Source organism: Schistocerca gregaria, unplaced genomic scaffold, assembly GCF_023897955.1.
Source record: "Schistocerca gregaria isolate iqSchGreg1 unplaced genomic scaffold, iqSchGreg1.2 ptg000359l, whole genome shotgun sequence".
Classification (NCBI taxonomy): domain Eukaryota; kingdom Metazoa; phylum Arthropoda; class Insecta; order Orthoptera; family Acrididae; genus Schistocerca; species Schistocerca gregaria.
The window spans coordinates 239000-261699 of NW_026061817.1; the positions used below are offsets into that span (position 1 = coordinate 239000).

The 22700-nt window shown below is 51.7% G+C and overlaps 32 non-coding genes across 32 annotated transcripts; all 32 read left to right on the forward strand.

Annotated features, from left to right (window-relative positions):
• The first annotated feature begins 431 nt into the window (after window positions 1-431).
• Trnak-uuu (transfer RNA lysine (anticodon UUU)) lies at window positions 432-504 on the forward strand. Its single transcript has one exon. It is a non-coding gene; the product is annotated as a tRNA-Lys (tRNA).
• A 145-nt stretch (window positions 505-649) lies between these two features.
• Trnas-aga (transfer RNA serine (anticodon AGA)) lies at window positions 650-731 on the forward strand. Its single transcript has one exon. It is a non-coding gene; the product is annotated as a tRNA-Ser (tRNA).
• A 1038-nt stretch (window positions 732-1769) lies between these two features.
• On the forward strand, window positions 1770-1842 carry Trnam-cau (transfer RNA methionine (anticodon CAU)). The gene has a single exon. It is a non-coding gene; the product is annotated as a tRNA-Met (tRNA).
• A 661-nt stretch (window positions 1843-2503) lies between these two features.
• On the forward strand, window positions 2504-2576 carry Trnak-uuu (transfer RNA lysine (anticodon UUU)). Its single transcript has one exon. It is a non-coding gene; the product is annotated as a tRNA-Lys (tRNA).
• A 145-nt stretch (window positions 2577-2721) lies between these two features.
• On the forward strand, window positions 2722-2803 carry Trnas-aga (transfer RNA serine (anticodon AGA)). The gene has a single exon. It is a non-coding gene; the product is annotated as a tRNA-Ser (tRNA).
• Window positions 2804-3838: 1035 nt separating this feature from the next.
• Trnam-cau (transfer RNA methionine (anticodon CAU)) lies at window positions 3839-3911 on the forward strand. The gene has a single exon. It is a non-coding gene; the product is annotated as a tRNA-Met (tRNA).
• A 661-nt stretch (window positions 3912-4572) lies between these two features.
• Trnak-uuu (transfer RNA lysine (anticodon UUU)) lies at window positions 4573-4645 on the forward strand. The gene has a single exon. It is a non-coding gene; the product is annotated as a tRNA-Lys (tRNA).
• A 1231-nt stretch (window positions 4646-5876) lies between these two features.
• On the forward strand, window positions 5877-5949 carry Trnam-cau (transfer RNA methionine (anticodon CAU)). Its single transcript has one exon. It is a non-coding gene; the product is annotated as a tRNA-Met (tRNA).
• Window positions 5950-6610: 661 nt separating this feature from the next.
• Trnak-uuu (transfer RNA lysine (anticodon UUU)) lies at window positions 6611-6683 on the forward strand. Its single transcript has one exon. It is a non-coding gene; the product is annotated as a tRNA-Lys (tRNA).
• A 145-nt stretch (window positions 6684-6828) lies between these two features.
• Window positions 6829-6910, forward strand: Trnas-aga (transfer RNA serine (anticodon AGA)). Its single transcript has one exon. It is a non-coding gene; the product is annotated as a tRNA-Ser (tRNA).
• A 1037-nt stretch (window positions 6911-7947) lies between these two features.
• Trnam-cau (transfer RNA methionine (anticodon CAU)) lies at window positions 7948-8020 on the forward strand. Its single transcript has one exon. It is a non-coding gene; the product is annotated as a tRNA-Met (tRNA).
• A 670-nt stretch (window positions 8021-8690) lies between these two features.
• Window positions 8691-8763, forward strand: Trnak-uuu (transfer RNA lysine (anticodon UUU)). Its single transcript has one exon. It is a non-coding gene; the product is annotated as a tRNA-Lys (tRNA).
• Window positions 8764-8908: 145 nt separating this feature from the next.
• On the forward strand, window positions 8909-8990 carry Trnas-aga (transfer RNA serine (anticodon AGA)). The gene has a single exon. It is a non-coding gene; the product is annotated as a tRNA-Ser (tRNA).
• Window positions 8991-10024: 1034 nt separating this feature from the next.
• On the forward strand, window positions 10025-10097 carry Trnam-cau (transfer RNA methionine (anticodon CAU)). The gene has a single exon. It is a non-coding gene; the product is annotated as a tRNA-Met (tRNA).
• A 661-nt stretch (window positions 10098-10758) lies between these two features.
• Trnak-uuu (transfer RNA lysine (anticodon UUU)) lies at window positions 10759-10831 on the forward strand. Its single transcript has one exon. It is a non-coding gene; the product is annotated as a tRNA-Lys (tRNA).
• Window positions 10832-10976: 145 nt separating this feature from the next.
• On the forward strand, window positions 10977-11058 carry Trnas-aga (transfer RNA serine (anticodon AGA)). Its single transcript has one exon. It is a non-coding gene; the product is annotated as a tRNA-Ser (tRNA).
• Window positions 11059-12094: 1036 nt separating this feature from the next.
• Trnam-cau (transfer RNA methionine (anticodon CAU)) lies at window positions 12095-12167 on the forward strand. Its single transcript has one exon. It is a non-coding gene; the product is annotated as a tRNA-Met (tRNA).
• Window positions 12168-12828: 661 nt separating this feature from the next.
• Trnak-uuu (transfer RNA lysine (anticodon UUU)) lies at window positions 12829-12901 on the forward strand. The gene has a single exon. It is a non-coding gene; the product is annotated as a tRNA-Lys (tRNA).
• A 145-nt stretch (window positions 12902-13046) lies between these two features.
• Trnas-aga (transfer RNA serine (anticodon AGA)) lies at window positions 13047-13128 on the forward strand. The gene has a single exon. It is a non-coding gene; the product is annotated as a tRNA-Ser (tRNA).
• A 1035-nt stretch (window positions 13129-14163) lies between these two features.
• Window positions 14164-14236, forward strand: Trnam-cau (transfer RNA methionine (anticodon CAU)). Its single transcript has one exon. It is a non-coding gene; the product is annotated as a tRNA-Met (tRNA).
• Window positions 14237-14897: 661 nt separating this feature from the next.
• Trnak-uuu (transfer RNA lysine (anticodon UUU)) lies at window positions 14898-14970 on the forward strand. The gene has a single exon. It is a non-coding gene; the product is annotated as a tRNA-Lys (tRNA).
• Window positions 14971-15115: 145 nt separating this feature from the next.
• On the forward strand, window positions 15116-15197 carry Trnas-aga (transfer RNA serine (anticodon AGA)). Its single transcript has one exon. It is a non-coding gene; the product is annotated as a tRNA-Ser (tRNA).
• Window positions 15198-16232: 1035 nt separating this feature from the next.
• Trnam-cau (transfer RNA methionine (anticodon CAU)) lies at window positions 16233-16305 on the forward strand. Its single transcript has one exon. It is a non-coding gene; the product is annotated as a tRNA-Met (tRNA).
• A 661-nt stretch (window positions 16306-16966) lies between these two features.
• On the forward strand, window positions 16967-17039 carry Trnak-uuu (transfer RNA lysine (anticodon UUU)). The gene has a single exon. It is a non-coding gene; the product is annotated as a tRNA-Lys (tRNA).
• A 145-nt stretch (window positions 17040-17184) lies between these two features.
• On the forward strand, window positions 17185-17266 carry Trnas-aga (transfer RNA serine (anticodon AGA)). Its single transcript has one exon. It is a non-coding gene; the product is annotated as a tRNA-Ser (tRNA).
• Window positions 17267-18298: 1032 nt separating this feature from the next.
• On the forward strand, window positions 18299-18371 carry Trnam-cau (transfer RNA methionine (anticodon CAU)). The gene has a single exon. It is a non-coding gene; the product is annotated as a tRNA-Met (tRNA).
• A 661-nt stretch (window positions 18372-19032) lies between these two features.
• On the forward strand, window positions 19033-19105 carry Trnak-uuu (transfer RNA lysine (anticodon UUU)). The gene has a single exon. It is a non-coding gene; the product is annotated as a tRNA-Lys (tRNA).
• Window positions 19106-19250: 145 nt separating this feature from the next.
• Window positions 19251-19332, forward strand: Trnas-aga (transfer RNA serine (anticodon AGA)). Its single transcript has one exon. It is a non-coding gene; the product is annotated as a tRNA-Ser (tRNA).
• Window positions 19333-20369: 1037 nt separating this feature from the next.
• On the forward strand, window positions 20370-20442 carry Trnam-cau (transfer RNA methionine (anticodon CAU)). Its single transcript has one exon. It is a non-coding gene; the product is annotated as a tRNA-Met (tRNA).
• A 661-nt stretch (window positions 20443-21103) lies between these two features.
• Trnak-uuu (transfer RNA lysine (anticodon UUU)) lies at window positions 21104-21176 on the forward strand. Its single transcript has one exon. It is a non-coding gene; the product is annotated as a tRNA-Lys (tRNA).
• Window positions 21177-21321: 145 nt separating this feature from the next.
• Trnas-aga (transfer RNA serine (anticodon AGA)) lies at window positions 21322-21403 on the forward strand. The gene has a single exon. It is a non-coding gene; the product is annotated as a tRNA-Ser (tRNA).
• Window positions 21404-22440: 1037 nt separating this feature from the next.
• On the forward strand, window positions 22441-22513 carry Trnam-cau (transfer RNA methionine (anticodon CAU)). The gene has a single exon. It is a non-coding gene; the product is annotated as a tRNA-Met (tRNA).
• The last annotated feature ends 187 nt before the right edge of the window (window positions 22514-22700 follow it).

Below are 22700 nucleotides of genomic sequence, written 5' to 3' on the forward strand. Positions count from 1 at the left end.
TCGCAAGCAGAGAACAGCACTGAGTCCAGATTCAGCACAAAATACAATAAGAGACGGAGTAAATCTCACCGCTGTAGAGCAAGTCCTGTGTGGTCTAGTGGCTAGGATACCTGGCTTTCACTCAACAGGTCCGGCTTCGATTCCCGGTACCGGAACGGAACTATTTGCGCACACAACGCTCCATGTTTTGGTCTTCGAACTGTCGTTGGTCGCCCTTCTTCCTTGGCTTCAACCGAACGCAATCGGGGAAAGCAGGCACGTGATGCAGTTACTGTCAGCACCGGAATAAAGGGAGAAGAGGCACTGGTCCGCTGTTGGGCTGCTACCAGCGTCAGTGAGTAGTCGGTGCAGTCGCCAGTAGCGCCAGAAGCCTACACACACCTGCCACTTAATCACGTTGCTTGAAACCGCTCCAACCACAACAAGCGAAAGCCCGGATAGCTCAGTCGGTAGAGCATTAGGCTTTTAACCTAAGGGTCCAGGGTTCGAGTCCCTGTCCGGGCGAAGATTTTAACGCTTCCATAATGGCTCGTCTCGTAGCGATAGTAGCCCTGTCGTAATCAGTGCACGGTTTTACGTTTCCTGTCGGCATTCTGCGCAGACGCAACTGGTTGGGTTTTTCACGATTCGAGGGGCACCTGTTGGTCAAGCAGTCGTGGCCGAGTGGTTAAGGCGTCTGACTAGAAATCAGATTCCCTCTGGGAGCGTAGGTTCGAGTCCTACCGACTGCGTCGGATTTTTCTTTTCTTGTTTCGGAAGAAGAAGCAGAAAATATCGCGTTTTGGTACCTCGCCACACCTCACCTCTCACAGCCGTTTATAGTGCCTGTCCTTTAGATAAGGGCGATTTCCAAGCGTCAGCTTTCGCGTCAGCCGAGCAAAGTCGGGACAAGTCGGGACATACTACAGGATGGTGCAACGACGAAAAAAAAAAAAAAAAAACCTTAATTTAACAGCAGGAGCCCACATAATGATACGGAAAAATTAGCGCCACTTGCGGTGGCCGGGAATCGTACCCGGATCAACTGCTTGGAAGGCAACTATGCTCAACAGTACAACACCACCGCACTGCCGCTGCTCGCAACGCCGCGCTGTGTCGGCTTCCCGCCCGCCCACAGCGGCCCACGGCTATAGGAGCTGCAGGCGCATTACGAGGTAGGAGGGTGCATCCACACGCATTCGGGCAGCGCCTCCAAGCACGCTACGTCTTTGGGCAAGACTCGTCGCCGCTGACGCAAGGTTACTCACACGATAGTGATGAACGGTCGTTTTAAGGCAGTGTAGTGGGGGACTTCGCGAGTTTAGCCCCTTTTTCGACGTCGCTGGGTGGCAATCCCAGTTTCCCTGCCGACAGCTGCTTGGAAAGCACGGGTAGCTTGTCGAGCATCTGTAGTTGAGTGGTTTGTGACTCAGTAGTGCAGTAGGCAGCGCCTAAGTCTCATAATCTTAAGGTATGCCGGCACGATTCCCGGTCGATGCATTATTTTGCTCTTGTGGCAACAATGCTGCCGCGCGGATTGCTCGCTTGAGATGGGTCAGCCTCAGGACCTTATAGCTGTATAGCTGCGGCTGCAGTTTAATCTAGAGAGTCGGGACAGCACGTGTAGCAAGACAACAGATTCTTCAGAAAGCGCAAACTGTCTATCTCTAATATGTGAGACTTACCGAGTTTCGTACGTGTAGCAAGACAATAGATCCTTCAGAAAGCGCAAACTGTCTTTCTCTAAAATGTGAGACTTAGCGAGTTTCCTTCGAGGACGTCTCCGGCGTGCCTCGGTAGCGCAGTAGGCAGCGCGTAAGTCTCATAATCTTAAGGTCGTGAGTTCGATCCTCACCTGGGGCATTTAATTTTCTGTACATCATGACTGCGTTGCTGTTGCTAGGGAACGAACTTAACTGTTGTCCGTTATCCACACGGAGTCCACGCCTCAGCGTCAAAATGTTTACTTCCAATTATGACGACGTAACAACTTTGATATTTCTCCTCCGTGTTACAAACAAAATGCGATGCACACAGCAATGGACAGTCAATTTTGAACTGTGCGCCATGCCGGTCTGTAGGCGCGGATATGATCGCAAGCAGAGAACAGCACTGAGTCCAGATTCAGCACAAAATACAATAAGAGACGGAGTAAATCTCACCGCTGTAGAGCAAGTCCTGTGTGGTCTAGTGGCTAGGATACCTGGCTTTCACTCAACAGGTCCGGCTTCGATTCCCGGTACCGGAACGGAACTATTTGCGCACACAACGCTCCATGTTTTGGTCTTCGAACTGTCGTTGGTCGCCCTTCTTCCTTGGCTTCAACCGAACGCAATCGGGGAAAGCAGGCACGTGATGCAGTTACTGTCAGCACCGGAATAAAGGGAGAAGAGGCACTGGTCCGCTGTTGGGCTGCTACCAGCGTCAGTGAGTAGTCGGTGCAGTCGCCAGTAGCGCCAGAAGCCTACACACACCTTCCACTTAATCACGTTGCTTGAAACCGCTCCAACCACAACAAGCGAAAGCCCGGATAGCTCAGTCGGTAGAGCATTAGGCTTTTAACCTAAGGGTCCAGGGTTCGAGTCCCTGTCCGGGCGAAGATTTTAACGCTTCCATAATGGCTCGTCTCGTAGCGATAGTAGCCCTGTCGTAATCAGTGCACGGTTTTACGTTTCCTGTCGGCATTCTGCGCAGACGCAACCGGTTGGGTTTTTCACGATTCGAGGGGCACCTGTTGGACAAGCAGTCGTGGCCGAGTGGTTAAGGCGTCTGACTAGAAATCAGATTCCCTCTGGGAGCGTAGGTTCGAGTCCTACCGACTGCGTCGGATTTTTCTTTTCTTGTTTCGGAAGAAGAAGCAGAAAATATCGCGTTTTGGTACCTCGCCACACCTCACCTCTCACAGCCGTTTATAGTGCCTGTCCTTTAGATAAGGGCGATTTCCAAGCGTCAGCTTTCGCGTCAGCCGAGCAAAGTCGGGACAAGTCGGGACATACTACAGGATGGTGCAACGACGAAAAAAAAAAAAAAACCTTAATTTAACAGCAGGAGCCCACATAATGATACGGAAAAATTAGCGCCACTTGCGGTGGCCGGGAATCGTACCCGGATCAACTGCTTGGAAGGCAACTATGCTCAACAGTACAACACCACCGCACTGCCGCTGCTCGCAACGCCGCGCTGTGTCGGCTTCCCGCCCGCCCACAGCGGCCCACGGCTATAGGAGCTGCAGGCGCATTACGAGGTAGGAGGGTGCATCCACACGCATTCGGGCAGCGCCTCCAAGCACGCTACGTCTTTGGGCAAGACTCGTCGCCGCTGACGCAAGGTTACTCACACGATAGTGATGAACGGTCGTTTTAAGGCAGTGTAGTGGGGGACTTCGCGAGTTTAGCCCCTTTTTCGACGTCGCTGGGTGGCAATCCCAGTTTCCCTGCCGACAGCTGCTTGGAAAGCACGGGTAGCTTGTCGAGCATCTGTAGTTGAGTGGTTTGTGACTCAGTAGTGCAGTAGGCAGCGCCTAAGTCTCATAATCTTAAGGTATGCCGGCACGATTCCCGGTCGATGCATTATTTTGCTCTTGTGGCAACAATGCTGCCGCGCGGATTGCTCGCTTGAGATGGGTCAGCCTCAGGACCTTATAGCTGTATAGCTGCGGCTGCAGTTTAATCTAGAGAGTCGGGACAGCACGTGTAGCAAGACAACAGATTCTTCAGAAAGCGCAAACTGTCTATCTCTAATATGTGAGACTTACCGAGTTTCGTACGTGTAGCAAGACAATAGATCCTTCAGAAAGCGCAAACTGTCTTTCTCTAAAATGTGAGACTTAGCGAGTTTCCTTCGAGGACGTCTCCGGCGTGCCTCGGTAGCGCAGTAGGCAGCGCGTAAGTCTCATAATCTTAAGGTCGTGAGTTCGATCCTCACCTGGGGCATTTAATTTTCTGTACATCATGACTGCGTTGCTGTTGCTAGGGAACGAACTTAACTGTTGTCCGTTATCCACACGGAGTCCACGCCTCAGCGTCAAAATGTTTACTTCCAATTATGACGACGTAACAACTTTGATATTTCTCCTCCGTGTTACAAACAAAATGCGATGCACACAGCAATGGACAGTCAATTTTGAACTGTGCGCCATGCCGGTCTGTAGGCGCGGATATGATCGCAAGCAGAGAACAGCACTGAGTCCAGATTCAGCACAAAATACAATAAGAGACGGAGTAAATCTCACCGCTGTAGAGCAAGTCCTGTGTGGTCTAGTGGCTAGGATACCTGGCTTTCACTCAACAGGTCCGGCTTCGATTCCCGGTACCGGAACGGAACTATTTGCGCACACAACGCTCCATGTTTTGGTCTTCGAACTGTCGTTGGTCGCCCTTCTTCCTTGGCTTCAACCGAACGCAATCGGGGAAAGCAGGCACGTGATGCAGTTACTGTCAGCACCGGAATAAAGGGAGAAGAGGCACTGGTCCGCTGTTGGGCTGCTACCAGCGTCAGTGAGTAGTCGGTGCAGTCGCCAGTAGCGCCAGAAGCCTACACACACCTGCCACTTAATCACGTTGCTTGAAACCGCTCCAACCACAACAAGCGAAAGCCCGGATAGCTCAGTCGGTAGAGCATTAGGCTTTTAACCTAAGGGTCCAGGGTTCGAGTCCCTGTCCGGGCGAAGATTTTAACGCTTCCATAATGGCTCGTCTCGTAGCGATAGTAGCCCTGTCGTAATCAGTGCACGGTTTTACGTTTCCTGTCGGCATTCTGCGCAGACGCAACCGGTTGGGTTTTTCACGATTCGAGGGGCACCTGTTGGACAAGCAGTCGTGGCCGAGTGGTTAAGGCGTCTGACTAGAAATCAGATTCCCTCTGGGAGCGTAGGTTTCTTGTTTTGGAAGAAGAAGCAGAAAATATCGCGTTTTGGTACCTCGCCACACCTCACCTCTCACAGCCGTTTATAGTGCCTGTCCTTTAGATAAGGGCGATTTCCAAGCGTCAGCTTTCGCGTCAGCCGAGCAAAGTCGGGACAAGTCGGGACATACTACAGGATGGTGCAACGACGAAAAAAAAAAAAAAAACCTTAATTTAACAGCAGGAGCCCACATAATGATACGGAAAAATTAGCGCCACTTGCGGTGGCCGGGAATCGTACCCGGATCAACTGCTTGGAAGGCAACTATGCTCAACAGTACAACACCACCGCACTGCCGCTGCTCGCAACGCCGCGCTGTGTCGGCTTCCCGCCCGCCCACAGCGGCCCACGGCTATAGGAGCTGCAGGCGCATTACGAGGTAGGAGGGTGCATCCACACGCATTCGGGCAGCGCCTCCAAGCACGCTACGTCTTTGGGCAAGACTCGTCGCCGCTGACGCAAGGTTACTCACACGATAGTGATGAACGGTCGTTTTAAGGCAGTGTAGTGGGGGACTTCGCGAGTTTAGCCCCTTTTTCGACGTCGCTGGGTGGCAATCCCAGTTTCCCTGCCGACAGCTGCTTGGAAAGCACGGGTAGCTTGTCGAGCATCTGTAGTTGAGTGGTTTGTGACTCAGTAGTGCAGTAGGCAGCGCCTAAGTCTCATAATCTTAAGGTATGCCGGCACGATTCCCGGTCGATGCATTATTTTGCTCTTGTGGCAACAATGCTGCCGCGCGGATTGCTCGCTTGAGATGGGTCTGCCTCAGGACCTTATAGCTGTATAGCTGCGGCTGCAGTTTAATCTAGAGAGTCGGGACAGCACGTGTAGCAAGACAACAGATTCTTCAGAAAGCGCAAACTGTCTATCTCTAATATGTGAGACTTACCGAGTTTCGTACGTGTAGCAAGACAATAGATCCTTCAGAAAGCGCAAACTGTCTTTCTCTAAAATGTGAGACTTAGCGAGTTTCCTTCGAGGACGTCTCCGGCGTGCCTCGGTAGCGCAGTAGGCAGCGCGTAAGTCTCATAATCTTAAGGTCGTGAGTTCGATCCTCACCTGGGGCATTTAATTTTCTGTACATCATGACTGCGTTGCTGTTGCTAGGGAACGAACTTAACTGTTGTCCGTTATCCACACGGAGTCCACGCCTCAGCGTCAAAATGTTTACTTCCAATTATGACGACGTAACAACTTTGATATTTCTCCTCCGTGTTACAAACAAAATGCGATGCACACAGCAATGGACAGTCAATTTTGAACTGTGCGCCATGCCGGTCTGTAGGCGCGGATATGATCGCAAGCAGAGAACAGCACTGAGTCCAGATTCAGCACAAAATACAATAAGAGACGGAGTAAATCTCACCGCTGTAGAGCAAGTCCTGTGTGGTCTAGTGGCTAGGATACCTGGCTTTCACTCAACAGGTCCGGCTTCGATTCCCGGTACCGGAACGGAACTATTTGCGCACACAACGCTCCATGTTTTGGTCTTCGAACTGTCGTTGGTCGCCCTTCTTCCTTGGCTTCAACCGAACGCAATCGGGGAAAGCAGGCACGTGATGCAGTTACTGTCAGCACCGGAATAAAGGGAGAAGAGGCACTGGTCCGCTGTTGGGCTGCTACCAGCGTCAGTGAGTAGTCGGTGCAGTCGCCAGTAGCGCCAGAAGCCTACACACACCTTCCACTTAATCACGTTGCTTGAAACCGCTCCAACCACAACAAGCGAAAGCCCGGATAGCTCAGTCGGTAGAGCATTAGGCTTTTAACCTAAGGGTCCAGGGTTCGAGTCCCTGTCCGGGCGAAGATTTTAACGCTTCCATAATGGCTCGTCTCGTAGCGATAGTAGCCCTGTCGTAATCAGTGCACGGTTTTACGTTTCCTGTCGGCATTCTGCGCAGACGCAACCGGTTGGGTTTTTCACGATTCGAGGGGCACCTGTTGGACAAGCAGTCGTGGCCGAGTGGTTAAGGCGTCTGACTAGAAATCAGATTCCCACTGGGAGCGTAGGTTCGAGTCCTACCGACTGCGTCGGATTTTTCTTTTCTTGTTTTGGAAGAAGAAGCAGAAAATATCGCGTTTTGGTACCTCGCCACACCTCACCTCTCACAGCCGTTTATAGTGCCTGTCCTTTAGATAAGGGCGATTTCCAAGCGTCAGCTTTCGCGTCAGCCGAGCAAAGTCGGGACAAGTCGGGACATACTACAGGATGGTGCAACGACGAAAAAAAAAAAAAAAAACCTTAATTTAACAGCAGGAGCCCACATAATGATACGGAAAAATTAGCGCCACTTGCGGTGGCCGGGAATCGTACCCGGATCAACTGCTTGGAAGGCAACTATGCTCAACAGTACAACACCACCGCACTGCCGCTGCTCGCAACGCCGCGCTGTGTCGGCTTCCCGCCCGCCCACAGCGGCCCACGGCTATAGGAGCTGCAGGCGCATTACGAGGTAGGAGGGTGCATCCACACGCATTCGGGCAGCGCCTCCAAGCACGCTACGTCTTTGGGCAAGACTCGTCGCCGCTGACGCAAGGTTACTCACACGATAGTGATGAACGGTCGTTTTAAGGCAGTGTAGTGGGGGACTTCGCGAGTTTAGCCCCTTTTTCGACGTCGCTGGGTGGCAATCCCAGTTTCCCTGCCGACAGCTGCTTGGAAAGCACGGGTAGCTTGTCGAGCATCTGTAGTTGAGTGGTTTGTGACTCAGTAGTGCAGTAGGCAGCGCCTAAGTCTCATAATCTTAAGGTATGCCGGCACGATTCCCGGTCGATGCATTATTTTGCTCTTGTGGCAACAATGCTGCCGCGCGGATTGCTCGCTTGAGATGGGTCTGCCTCAGGACCTTATAGCTGTATAGCTGCGGCTGCAGTTTAATCTAGAGAGTCGGGACAGCACGTGTAGCAAGACAACAGATTCTTCAGAAAGCGCAAACTGTCTATCTCTAATATGTGAGACTTACCGAGTTTCGTACGTGTAGCAAGACAATAGATCCTTCAGAAAGCGCAAACTGTCTTTCTCTAAAATGTGAGACTTAGCGAGTTTCCTTCGAGGACGTCTCCGGCGTGCCTCGGTAGCGCAGTAGGCAGCGCGTAAGTCTCATAATCTTAAGGTCGTGAGTTCGATCCTCACCTGGGGCATTTAATTTTCTGTACATCATGGCTGCATTAAGGGCGTTGCTGTTGCTAGGGAACGAACTTAACTGTTGTCCGTTATCCACACGGAGTCCACGCCTCAGCGTCAAAATGTTTACTTCCAATTATGACGACGTAACAACTTTGATATTTCTCCTCCGTGTTACAAACAAAATGCGATGCACACAGCAATGGACAGTCAATTTTGAACTGTGCGCCATGCCGGTCTGTAGGCGCGGATATGATCGCAAGCAGAGAACAGCACTGAGTCCAGATTCAGCACAAAATACAATAAGAGACGGAGTAAATCTCACCGCTGTAGAGCAAGTCCTGTGTGGTCTAGTGGCTAGGATACCTGGCTTTCACTCAACAGGTCCGGCTTCGATTCCCGGTACCGGAACGGAACTATTTGCGCACACAACGCTCCATGTTTTGGTCTTCGAACTGTCGTTGGTCGCCCTTCTTCCTTGGCTTCAACCGAACGCAATCGGGGAAAGCAGGCACGTGATGCAGTTACTGTCAGCACCGGAATAAAGGGAGAAGAGGCACTGGTCCGCTGTTGGGCTGCTACCAGCGTCAGTGAGTAGTCGGTGCAGTCGCCAGTAGCGCCAGAAGCCTACACACACCTTCCACTTAATCACGTTGCTTGAAACCGCTCCAACCACAACAAGCGAAAGCCCGGATAGCTCAGTCGGTAGAGCATTAGGCTTTTAACCTAAGGGTCCAGGGTTCGAGTCCCTGTCCGGGCGAAGATTTTAACGCTTCCATAATGGCTCGTCTCGTAGCGATAGTAGCCCTGTCGTAATCAGTGCACGGTTTTACGTTTCCTGTCGGCATTCTGCGCAGACGCAACCGGTTGGGTTTTTCACGATTCGAGGGGCACCTGTTGGACAAGCAGTCGTGGCCGAGTGGTTAAGGCGTCTGACTAGAAATCAGATTCCCTCTGGGAGCGTAGGTTCGAGTCCTACCGACTGCGTCGGATTTTTCTTTTCTTGTTTCGGAAGAAGAAGCAGAAAATATCGCGTTTTGGTACCTCGCCACACCTCACCTCTCACAGCCGTTTATAGTGCCTGTCCTTTAGATAAGGGCGATTTCCAAGCGTCAGCTTTCGCGTCAGCCGAGCAAAGTCGGGACAAGTCGGGACATACTACAGGATGGTGCAACGACGAAAAAAAAAAAAAACCTTAATTTAACAGCAGGAGCCCACATAATGATACGGAAAAATTAGCGCCACTTGCGGTGGCCGGGAATCGTACCCGGATCAACTGCTTGGAAGGCAACTATGCTCAACAGTACAACACCACCGCACTGCCGCTGCTCGCAACGCCGCGCTGTGTCGGCTTCCCGCCCGCCCACAGCGGCCCACGGCTATAGGAGCTGCAGGCGCATTACGAGGTAGGAGGGTGCATCCACACGCATTCGGGCAGCGCCTCCAAGCACGCTACGTCTTTGGGCAAGACTCGTCGCCGCTGACGCAAGGTTACTCACACGATAGTGATGAACGGTCGTTTTAAGGCAGTGTAGTGGGGGACTTCGCGAGTTTAGCCCCTTTTTCGACGTCGCTGGGTGGCAATCCCAGTTTCCCTGCCGACAGCTGCTTGGAAAGCACGGGTAGCTTGTCGAGCATCTGTAGTTGAGTGGTTTGTGACTCAGTAGTGCAGTAGGCAGCGCCTAAGTCTCATAATCTTAAGGTATGCCGGCACGATTCCCGGTCGATGCATTATTTTGCTCTTGTGGCAACAATGCTGCCGCGCGGATTGCTCGCTTGAGATGGGTCAGCCTCAGGACCTTATAGCTGTATAGCTGCGGCTGCAGTTTAATCTAGAGAGTCGGGACAGCACGTGTAGCAAGACAACAGATTCTTCAGAAAGCGCAAACTGTCTATCTCTAATATGTGAGACTTACCGAGTTTCGTACGTGTAGCAAGACAATAGATCCTTCAGAAAGCGCAAACTGTCTTTCTCTAAAATGTGAGACTTAGCGAGTTTCCTTCGAGGACGTCTCCGGCGTGCCTCGGTAGCGCAGTAGGCAGCGCGTAAGTCTCATAATCTTAAGGTCGTGAGTTCGATCCTCACCTGGGGCATTTAATTTTCTGTACATCATGACTGCGTTGCTGTTGCTAGGGAACGAACTTAACTGTTGTCCGTTATCCACACGGAGTCCACGCCTCAGCGTCAAAATGTTTACTTCCAATTATGACGACGTAACAACTTTGATATTTCTCCTCCGTGTTACAAACAAAATGCGATGCACACAGCAATGGACAGTCAATTTTGAACTGTGCGCCATGCCGGTCTGTAGGCGCGGATATGATCGCAAGCAGAGAACAGCACTGAGTCCAGATTCAGCACAAAATACAATAAGAGACGGAGTAAATCTCACCGCTGTAGAGCAAGTCCTGTGTGGTCTAGTGGCTAGGATACCTGGCTTTCACTCAACAGGTCCGGCTTCGATTCCCGGTACCGGAACGGAACTATTTGCGCACACAACGCTCCATGTTTTGGTCTTCGAACTGTCGTTGGTCGCCCTTCTTCCTTGGCTTCAACCGAACGCAATCGGGGAAAGCAGGCACGTGATGCAGTTACTGTCAGCACCGGAATAAAGGGAGAAGAGGCACTGGTCCGCTGTTGGGCTGCTACCAGCGTCAGTGAGTAGTCGGTGCAGTCGCCAGTAGCGCCAGAAGCCTACACACACCTTCCACTTAATCACGTTGCTTGAAACCGCTCCAACCACAACAAGCGAAAGCCCGGATAGCTCAGTCGGTAGAGCATTAGGCTTTTAACCTAAGGGTCCAGGGTTCGAGTCCCTGTCCGGGCGAAGATTTTAACGCTTCCATAATGGCTCGTCTCGTAGCGATAGTAGCCCTGTCGTAATCAGTGCACGGTTTTACGTTTCCTGTCGGCATTCTGCGCAGACGCAACCGGTTGGGTTTTTCACGATTCGAGGGGCACCTGTTGGACAAGCAGTCGTGGCCGAGTGGTTAAGGCGTCTGACTAGAAATCAGATTCCCTCTGGGAGCGTAGGTTCGAGTCCTACCGACTGCGTCGGATTTTTCTTTTCTTGTTTTGGAAGAAGAAGCAGAAAATATCGCGTTTTGGTACCTCGCCACACCTCACCTCTCACAGCCGTTTATAGTGCCTGTCCTTTAGATAAGGGCGATTTCCAAGCGTCAGCTTTCGCGTCAGCCGAGCAAAGTCGGGACAAGTCGGGACATACTACAGGATGGTGCAACGACGAAAAAAAAAAAAAAAACCTTAATTTAACAGCAGGAGCCCACATAATGATACGGAAAAATTAGCGCCACTTGCGGTGGCCGGGAATCGTACCCGGATCAACTGCTTGGAAGGCAACTATGCTCAACAGTACAACACCACCGCACTGCCGCTGCTCGCAACGCCGCGCTGTGTCGGCTTCCCGCCCGCCCACAGCGGCCCACGGCTATAGGAGCTGCAGGCGCATTACGAGGTAGGAGGGTGCATCCACACGCATTCGGGCAGCGCCTCCAAGCACGCTACGTCTTTGGGCAAGACTCGTCGCCGCTGACGCAAGGTTACTCACACGATAGTGATGAACGGTCGTTTTAAGGCAGTGTAGTGGGGGACTTCGCGAGTTTAGCCCCTTTTTCGACGTCGCTGGGTGGCAATCCCAGTTTCCCTGCCGACAGCTGCTTGGAAAGCACGGGTAGCTTGTCGAGCATCTGTAGTTGAGTGGTTTGTGACTCAGTAGTGCAGTAGGCAGCGCCTAAGTCTCATAATCTTAAGGTATGCCGGCACGATTCCCGGTCGATGCATTATTTTGCTCTTGTGGCAACAATGCTGCCGCGCGGATTGCTCGCTTGAGATGGGTCAGCCTCAGGACCTTATAGCTGTATAGCTGCGGCTGCAGTTTAATCTAGAGAGTCGGGACAGCACGTGTAGCAAGACAACAGATTCTTCAGAAAGCGCAAACTGTCTATCTCTAATATGTGAGACTTACCGAGTTTCGTACGTGTAGCAAGACAATAGATCCTTCAGAAAGCGCAAACTGTCTTTCTCTAAAATGTGAGACTTAGCGAGTTTCCTTCGAGGACGTCTCCGGCGTGCCTCGGTAGCGCAGTAGGCAGCGCGTAAGTCTCATAATCTTAAGGTCGTGAGTTCTATCCTCACCTGGGGCATTTAATTTTCTGTACATCATGACTGCGTTGCTGTTGCTAGGGAACGAACTTAACTGTTGTCCGTTATCCACACGGAGTCCACGCCTCAGCGTCAAAATGTTTACTTCCAATTATGACGACGTAACAACTTTGATATTTCTCCTCCGTGTTACAAACAAAATGCGATGCACACAGCAATGGACAGTCAATTTTGAACTGTGCGCCATGCCGGTCTGTAGGCGCGGATATGATCGCAAGCAGAGAACAGCACTGAGTCCAGATTCAGCACAAAATACAATAAGAGACGGAGTAAATCTCACCGCTGTAGAGCAAGTCCTGTGTGGTCTAGTGGCTAGGATACCTGGCTTTCACTCAACAGGTCCGGCTTCGATTCCCGGTACCGGAACGGAACTATTTGCGCACACAACGCTCCATGTTTTGGTCTTCGAACTGTCGTTGGTCGCCCTTCTTCCTTGGCTTCAACCGAACGCAATCGGGGAAAGCAGGCACGTGATGCAGTTACTGTCAGCACCGGAATAAAGGGAGAAGAGGCACTGGTCCGCTGTTGGGCTGCTACCAGCGTCAGTGAGTAGTCGGTGCAGTCGCCAGTAGCGCCAGAAGCCTACACACACCTTCCACTTAATCACGTTGCTTGAAACCGCTCCAACCACAACAAGCGAAAGCCCGGATAGCTCAGTCGGTAGAGCATTATGCTTTTAACCTAAGGGTCCAGGGTTCGAGTCCCTGTCCGGGCGAAGATTTTAACGCTTCCATAATGGCTCGTCTCGTAGCGATAGTAGCCCTGTCGTAATCAGTGCACGGTTTTACGTTTCCTGTCGGCATTCTGCGCAGACGCAACCGGTTGGGTTTTTCACGATTCGAGGGGCACCTGTTGGACAAGCAGTCGTGGCCGAGTGGTTAAGGCGTCTGACTAGAAATCCGATTCCCTCACAGAGCGTAGGTTCGAGTCCTACCGACTGCGTCGGATTTTTCTTTTCTTGTTTCGGAAGAAGAAGCAGCAAATATCGCGTTTTGGTACCTCGCCACACCTCACCTCTCACAGCCGTTTATAGTGCCTGTCCTTTAGATAAGGGCGATTTCCAAGCGTCAGCTTTCGCGTCAGCCGAGCAAAGTCGGGACAAGTCGGGACATACTACAGGATGGTGCAACGACGAAAAAAAAAAAAAAACCTTAATTTAACAGCAGGAGCCCACATAATGATACGGAAAAATTAGCGCCACTTGCGGTGGCCGGGAATCGTACCCGGATCAACTGCTTGGAAGGCAACTATGCTCAACAGTACAACACCACCGCACTGCCGCTGCTCGCAACGCCGCGCTGTGTCGGCTTCCCGCCCGCCCACAGCGGCCCACGGCTATAGGAGCTGCAGGCGCATTACGAGGTAGGAGGGTGCATCCACACGCATTCGGGCAGCGCCTCCAAGCACGCTACGTCTTTGGGCAAGACTCGTCGCCGCTGACGCAAGGTTACTCACACGATAGTGATGAACGGTCGTTTTAAGGCAGTGTAGTGGGGGACTTCGCGAGTTTAGCCCCTTTTTCGACGTCGCTGGGTGGCAATCCCAGTTTCCCTGCCGACAGCTGCTTGGAAAGCACGGGTAGCTTGTCGAGCATCTGTAGTTGAGTGGTTTGTGACTCAGTAGTGCAGTAGGCAGCGCCTAAGTCTCATAATCTTAAGGTATGCCGGCACGATTCCCGGTCGATGCATTATTTTGCTCTTGTGGCAACAATGCTGCCGCGCGGATTGCTCGCTTGAGATGGGTCAGCCTCAGGACCTTATAGCTGTATAGCTGCGGCTGCAGTTTAATCTAGAGAGTCGGGACAGCACGTGTAGCAAGACAACAGATTCTTCAGAAAGCGCAAACTGTCTATCTCTAATATGTGAGACTTACCGAGTTTCGTACGTGTAGCAAGACAATAGATCCTTCAGAAAGCGCAAACTGTCTTTCTCTAAAATGTGAGACTTAGCGAGTTTCCTTCGAGGACGTCTCCGGCGTGCCTCGGTAGCGCAGTAGGCAGCGCGTAAGTCTCATACTCTTAAGGTCGTGAGTTCGATCCTCACCTGGGGCATTTAATTTTCTGTACATCATGACTGCGTTGCTGTTGCTAGGGAACGAACTTAACTGTTGTCCGTTATCCACACGGAGTCCACGCCTCAGCGTCAAAATGTTTACTTCCAATTATGACGACGTAACAACTTTGATATTTCTCCTCCGTGTTACAAACAAAATGCGATGCACACAGCAATGGACAGTCAATTTTGAACTGTGCGCCATGCCGGTCTGTAGGCGCGGATATGATCGCAAGCAGAGAACAGCACTGAGTCCAGATTCAGCACAAAATACAATAAGAGACGGAGTAAATCTCACCGCTGTAGAGCAAGTCCTGTGTGGTCTAGTGGCTAGGATACCTGGCTTTCACTCAACAGGTCCGGCTTCGATTCCCGGTACCGGAACGGAACTATTTGCGCACACAACGCTCCATGTTTTGGTCTTCGAACTGTCGTTGGTCGCCCTTCTTCCTTGGCTTCAACCGAACGCAATCGGGGAAAGCAGGCACGTGATGCAGTTACTGTCAGCACCGGAATAAAGGGAGAAGAGGCACTGGTCCGCTGTTGGGCTGCTACCAGCGTCAGTGAGTAGTCGGTGCAGTCGCCAGTAGCGCCAGAAGCCTACACACACCTTCCACTTAATCACGTTGCTTGAAACCGCTCCAACCACAACAAGCGAAAGCCCGGATAGCTCAGTCGGTAGAGCATTAGGCTTTTAACCTAAGGGTCCAGGGTTCGAGTCCCTGTCCGGGCGAAGATTTTAACGCTTCCATAATGGCTCGTCTCGTAGCGATAGTAGCCCTGTCGTAATCAGTGCACGGTTTTACGTTTCCTGTCGGCATTCTGCGCAGACGCAACCGGTTGGGTTTTTCACGATTCGAGGGGCACCTGTTGGACAAGCAGTCGTGGCCGAGTGGTTAAGGCGTCTGACTAGAAATCAGATTCCCTCTGGGAGCGTAGGTTCGAGTCATACCGACTGCGTCGGATTTTTCTTTTCTTGTTTTGGAAGAAGAAGCAGAAAATATCGCGTTTTGGTACCTCGCCACACCTCACCTCTCACAGCCGTTTATAGTGCCTGTCCTTTAGATAAGGGCGATTTCCAAGCGTCAGCTTTCGCGTCAGCCGAGCAAAGTCGGGACAAGTCGGGACATACTACAGGATGGTGCAACGACGAAAAAAAAAAAAAAACCTTAATTTAACAGCAGGAGCCCACATAATGATACGGAAAAATTAGCGCCACTTGCGGTGGCCGGGAATCGTACCCGGATCAACTGCTTGGAAGGCAACTATGCTCAACAGTACAACACCACCGCACTGCCGCTGCTCGCAACGCCGCGCTGTGTCGGCTTCCCGCCCGCCCACAGCGGCCCACGGCTATAGGAGCTGCAGGCGCATTACGAGGTAGGAGGGTGCATCCACACGCATTCGGGCAGCGCCTCCAAGCACGCTACGTCTTTGGGCAAGACTCGTCGCCGCTGACGCAAGGTTACTCACACGATAGTGATGAACGGTCGTTTTAAGGCAGTGTAGTGGGGGACTTCGCGAGTTTAGCCCCTTTTTCGACGTCGCTGGGTGGCAATCCCAGTTTCCCTGCCGACAGCTGCTTGGAAAGCACGGGTAGCTTGTCGAGCATCTGTAGTTGAGTGGTTTGTGACTCAGTAGTGCAGTAGGCAGCGCCTAAGTCTCATAATCTTAAGGTATGCCGGCACGATTCCCGGTCGATGCATTATTTTGCTCTTGTGGCAACAATGCTGCCGCGCGGATTGCTCGCTTGAGATGGGTCAGCCTCAGGACCTTATAGCTGTATAGCTGCGGCTGCAGTTTAATCTAGAGAGTCGGGACAGCACGTGTAGCAAGACAACAGATTCTTCAGAAAGCGCAAACTGTCTATCTCTAATATGTGAGACTTACCGAGTTTCGTACGTGTAGCAAGACAATAGATCCTTCAGAAAGCGCAAACTGTCTTTCTCTAAAATGTGAGACTTAGCGAGTTTCCTTCGAGGACGTCTCCGGCGTGCCTCGGTAGCGCAGTAGGCAGCGCGTAAGTCTCATACTCTTAAGGTCGTGAGTTCGATCCTCACCTGGGGCATTTAATTTTCTGTACATCATGACTGCGTTGCTGTTGCTAGGGAACGAACTTAACTGTTGTCCGTTATCCACACGGAGTCCACGCCTCAGCGTCAAAATGTTTACTTCCAATTATGACGACGTAACAACTTTGATATTTCTCCTCCGTGTTACAAACAAAATGCGATGCACACAGCAATGGACAGTCAATTTTGAACTGTGCGCCATGCCGGTCTGTAGGCGCGGATATGATCGCAAGCAGAGAACAGCACTGAGTCCAGATTCAGCACAAAATACAATAAGAGACGGAGTAAATCTCACCGCTGTAGAGCAAGTCCTGTGTGGTCTAGTGGCTAGGATACCTGGCTTTCACTCAACAGGTCCGGCTTCGATTCCCGGTACCGGAACGGAACTATTTGCGCACACAACGCTCCATGTTTTGGTCTTCGAACTGTCGTTGGTCGCCCTTCTTCCTTGGCTTCAACCGAACGCAATCGGGGAAAGCAGGCACGTGATGCAGTTACTGTCAGCACCGGAATAAAGGGAGAAGAGGCACTGGTCCGCTGTTGGGCTGCTACCAGCGTCAGTGAGTAGTCGGTGCAGTCGCCAGTAGCGCCAGAAGCCTACACACACCTTCCACTTAATCACGTTGCTTGAAACCGCTCCAACCACAACAAGCGAAAGCCCGGATAGCTCAGTCGGTAGAGCATTAGGCTTTTAACCTAAGGGTCCAGGGTTCGAGTCCCTGTCCGGGCGAAGATTTTAACGCTTCCATAATGGCTCGTCTCGTAGCGATAGTAGCCCTGTCGTAATCAGTGCACGGTTTTACGTTTCCTGTCGGCATTCTGCGCAGACGCAACCGGTTGGGTTTTTCACGATTCGAGGGGCACCTGTTGGACAAGCAGTCGTGGCCGAGTGGTTAAGGCGTCTGACTAGAAATCAGATTCCCTCTGGGAGCGTAGGTTCGAGTCCTACCGACTGCGTCGGATTTTTCTTTTCTTGTTTTGGAAGAAGAAGCAGAAAATATCGCGTTTTGGTACCTCGCCACACCTCACCTCTCACAGCCGTTTATAGTGCCTGTCCTTTAGATAAGGGCGATTTCCAAGCGTCAGCTTTCGCGTCAGCCGAGCAAAGTCGGGACAAGTCGGGACATACTACAGGATGGTGCAACGACGAAAAAAAAAAAACCTTAATTTAACAGCAGGAGCCCACATAATGATACGGAAAAATTAGCGCCACTTGCGGTGGCCGGGAATCGTACCCGGATCAACTGCTTGGAAGGCAACTATGCTCAACAGTACAACACCACCGCACTGCCGCTGCTCGCAACGCCGCGCTGTGTCGGCTTCCCGCCCGCCCACAGCGGCCCACGGCTATAGGAGCTGCAGGCGCATTACGAGGTAGGAGGGTGCATCCACACGCATTCGGGCAGCGCCTCCAAGCACGCTACGTCTTTGGGCAAGACTCGTCGCCGCTGACGCAAGGTTACTCACACGATAGTGATGAACGGTCGTTTTAAGGCAGTGTAGTGGGGGACTTCGCGAGTTTAGCCCCTTTTTCGACGTCGCTGGGTGGCAATCCCAGTTTCCCTGCCGACAGCTGCTTGGAAAGCACGGGTAGCTTGTCGAGCATCTGTAGTTGAGTGGTTTGTGACTCAGTAGTGCAGTAGGCAGCGCCTAAGTCTCATAATCTTAAGGTATGCCGGCACGATTCCCGGTCGATGCATTATTTTGCTCTTGTGGCAACAATGCTGCCGCGCGGATTGCTCGCTTGAGATGGGTCAGCCTCAGGACCTTATAGCTGTATAGCTGCGGCTGCAGTTTAATCTAGAGAGTCGGGACAGCACGTGTAGCAAGACAACAGATTCTTCAGAAAGCGCAAACTGTCTATCTCTAATATGTGAGACTTACCGAGTTTCGTACGTGTAGCAAGACAATAGATCCTTCAGAAAGCGCAAACTGTCTTTCTCTAAAATGTGAGACTTAGCGAGTTTCCTTCGAGGACGTCTCCGGCGTGCCTCGGTAGCGCAGTAGGCAGCGCGTAAGTCTCATACTCTTAAGGTCGTGAGTTCGATCCTCACCTGGGGCATTTAATTTTCTGTACATCATGACTGCGTTGCTGTTGCTAGGGAACGAACTTAACTGTTGTCCGTTATCCACACGGAGTCCACGCCTCAGCGTCAAAATGTTTACTTCCAATTATGACGACGTAACAACTTTGATATTTCTCCTCCGTGTTACAAACAAAATGCGATGCACACAGCAATGGACAGTCAATTTTGAACTGTGCGCCATGCCGGTCTGTAGGCGCGGATATGATCGCAAGCAGAGAACAGCACTGAGTCCAGATTCAGCACAAAATACAATAAGAGACGGAGTAAATCTCACCGCTGTAGAGCAAGTCCTGTGTGGTCTAGTGGCTAGGATACCTGGCTTTCACTCAACAGGTCCGGCTTCGATTCCCGGTACCGGAACGGAACTATTTGCGCACACAACGCTCCATGTTTTGGTCTTCGAACTGTCGTTGGTCGCCCTTCTTCCTTGGCTTCAACCGAACGCAATCGGGGAAAGCAGGCACGTGATGCAGTTACTGTCAGCACCGGAATAAAGGGAGAAGAGGCACTGGTCCGCTGTTGGGCTGCTACCAGCGTCAGTGAGTAGTCGGTGCAGTCGCCAGTAGCGCCAGAAGCCTACACACACCTTCCACTTAATCACGTTGCTTGAAACCGCTCCAACCACAACAAGCGAAAGCCCGGATAGCTCAGTCGGTAGAGCATTAGGCTTTTAACCTAACGGTCCAGGGTTCGAGTCCCTGTCCGGGCGAAGATTTTAACGCTTCCATAATGGCTCGTCTCGTAGCGATAGTAGCCCTGTCGTAATCAGTGCACGGTTTTACGTTTCCTGTCGGCATTCTGCGCAGACGCAACCGGTTGGGTTTTTCACGATTCGAGGGGCACCTGTTGGACAAGCAGTCGTGGCCGAGTGGTTAAGGCGTCTGACTAGAAATCAGATTCCCTCTGGGAGCGTAGGTTCGAGTCCTACCGACTGCGTCGGATTTTTCTTTTCTTGTTTCGGAAGAAGAAGCAGAAAATATCGCGTTTTGGTACCTCGCCACACCTCACCTCTCACAGCCGTTTATAGTGCCTGTCCTTTAGATAAGGGCGATTTCCAAGCGTCAGCTTTCGCGTCAGCCGAGCAAAGTCGGGACAAGTCGGGACATACTACAGGATGGTGCAACGACGAAAAAAAAAAAAAAAAACCTTAATTTAACAGCAGGAGCCCACATAATGATACGGAAAAATTAGCGCCACTTGCGGTGGCCGGGAATCGTACCCGGATCAACTGCTTGGAAGGCAACTATGCTCAACAGTACAACACCACCGCACTGCCGCTGCTCGCAACGCCGCGCTGTGTCGGCTTCCCGCCCGCCCACAGCGGCCCACGGCTATAGGAGCTGCAGGCGCATTACGAGGTAGGAGGGTGCATCCACACGCATTCGGGCAGCGCCTCCAAGCACGCTACGTCTTTGGGCAAGACTCGTCGCCGCTGACGCAAGGTTACTCACACGATAGTGATGAACGGTCGTTTTAAGGCAGTGTAGTGGGGGACTTCGCGAGTTTAGCCCCTTTTTCGACGTCGCTGGGTGGCAATCCCAGTTTCCCTGCCGACAGCTGCTTGGAAAGCACGGGTAGCTTGTCGAGCATCTGTAGTTGAGTGGTTTGTGACTCAGTAGTGCAGTAGGCAGCGCCTAAGTCTCATAATCTTAAGGTATGCCGGCACGATTCCCGGTCGATGCATTATTTTGCTCTTGTGGCAACAATGCTGCCGCGCGGATTGCTCGCTTGAGATGGGTCAGCCTCAGGACCTTATAGCTGTATAGCTGCGGCTGCAGTTTAATCTAGAGAGTCGGGACAGCACGTGTAGCAAGACAACAGATTCTTCAGAAAGCGCAAACTGTCTATCTCTAATATGTGAGACTTACCGAGTTTCGTACGTGTAGCAAGACAATAGATCCTTCAGAAAGCGCAAACTGTCTTTCTCTAAAATGTGAGACTTAGCGAGTTTCCTTCGAGGACGTCTCCGGCGTGCCTCGGTAGCGCAGTAGGCAGCGCGTAAGTCTCATAATCTTAAGGTCGTGAGTTCGATCCTCACCTGGGGCATTTAATTTTCTGTACATCATGACTGCGTTGCTGTTGCTAGGGAATGAACTTAACTGTTGTCCGTTATCCACACGGAGTCCACGCCTCAGCGTCAAAATGTTTACTTCCAATTATGACGACGTAACAACTTTGATATTTCTCCTCCGTGTTACAAACAAAATGCGATGCACACAGCAATGGACAGTCAATTTTGAACTGTGCGCCATGCCGGTCTGTAGGCGCGGATATGATCGCAAGCAGAGAACAGCACTGAGTCCAGATTCAGCACAAAATACAATAAGAGACGGAGTAAATCTCACCGCTGTAGAGCAAGTCCTGTGTGGTCTAGTGGCTAGGATACCTGGCTTTCACTCAACAGGTCCGGCTTCGATTCCCGGTACCGGAACGGAACTATTTGCGCACACAACGCTCCATGTTTTGGTCTTCGAACTGTCGTTGGTCGCCCTTCTTCCTTGGCTTCAACCGAACGCAATCGGGGAAAGCAGGCACGTGATGCAGTTACTGTCAGCACCGGAATAAAGGGAGAAGAGGCACTGGTCCGCTGTTGGGCTGCTACCAGCGTCAGTGAGTAGTCGGTGCAGTCGCCAGTAGCGCCAGAAGCCTACACACACCTTCCACTTAATCACGTTGCTTGAAACCGCTCCAACCACAACAAGCGAAAGCCCGGATAGCTCAGTCGGTAGAGCATTAGGCTTTTAACCTAAGGGTCCAGGGTTCGAGTCCCTGTCCGGGCGAAGATTTTAACGCTTCCATAATGGCTCGTCTCGTAGCGATAGTAGCCCTGTCGTAATCAGTGCACGGTTTTACGTTTCCTGTCGGCATTCTGCGCAGACGCAACCGGTTGGGTTTTTCACGATTCGAGGGGCACCTGTTGGACAAGCAGTCGTGGCCGAGTGGTTAAGGCGTCTGACTAGAAATCCGATTCCCTCTGGGAGCGTAGGTTCGAGTCCTACCGACTGCGTCGGATTTTTCTTTTCTTGTTTCGGAAGAAGAAGCAGAAAATATCGCGTTTTGGTACCTCGCCACACCTCACCTCTCACAGCCGTTTATAGTGCCTGTCCTTTAGATAAGGGCGATTTCCAAGCGTCAGCTTTCGCGTCAGCCGAGCAAAGTCGGGACAAGTCGGGACATACTACAGGATGGTGCAACGACGAAAAAAAAAAAAAAAAACCTTAATTTAACAGCAGGAGCCCACATAATGATACGGAAAAATTAGCGCCACTTGCGGTGGCCGGGAATCGTACCCGGATCAACTGCTTGGAAGGCAACTATGCTCAACAGTACAACACCACCGCACTGCCGCTGCTCGCAACGCCGCGCTGTGTCGGCTTCCCGCCCGCCCACAGCGGCCCACGGCTATAGGAGCTGCAGGCGCATTACGAGGTAGGAGGGTGCATCCACACGCATTCGGGCAGCGCCTCCAAGCACGCTACGTCTTTGGGCAAGACTCGTCGCCGCTGACGCAAGGTTACTCACACGATAGTGATGAACGGTCGTTTTAAGGCAGTGTAGTGGGGGACTTCGCGAGTTTAGCCCCTTTTTCGACGTCGCTGGGTGGCAATCCCAGTTTCCCTGCCGACAGCTGCTTGGAAAGCACGGGTAGCTTGTCGAGCATCTGTAGTTGAGTGGTTTGTGACTCAGTAGTGCAGTAGGCAGCGCCTAAGTCTCATAATCTTAAGGTATGCCGGCACGATTCCCGGTCGATGCATTATTTTGCTCTTGTGGCAACAATGCTGCCGCGCGGATTGCTCGCTTGAGATGGGTCAGCCTCAGGACCTTATAGCTGTATAGCTGCGGCTGCAGTTTAATCTAGAGAGTCGGGACAGCACGTGTAGCAAGACAACAGATTCTTCAGAAAGCGCAAACTGTCTATCTCTAATATGTGAGACTTACCGAGTTTCGTACGTGTAGCAAGACAATAGATCCTTCAGAAAGCGCAAACTGTCTTTCTCTAAAATGTGAGACTTAGCGAGTTTCCTTCGAGGACGTCTCCGGCGTGCCTCGGTAGCGCAGTAGGCAGCGCGTAAGTCTCATAATCTTAAGGTCGTGAGTTCGATCCTCACCTGGGGCATTTAATTTTCTGTACATCATGACTGCGTTGCTGTTGCTAGGGAACGAACTTAACTGTTGTCCGTTATCCGCACGGAGTCCACGCCTCAGCGTCAAAATGTTTACTTCCAATTATGACGACGTAACAACTTTGATATTTCTCCTCCGTGTTACAAACAAAATGCGATGCACACAGCAATGGACAGTCA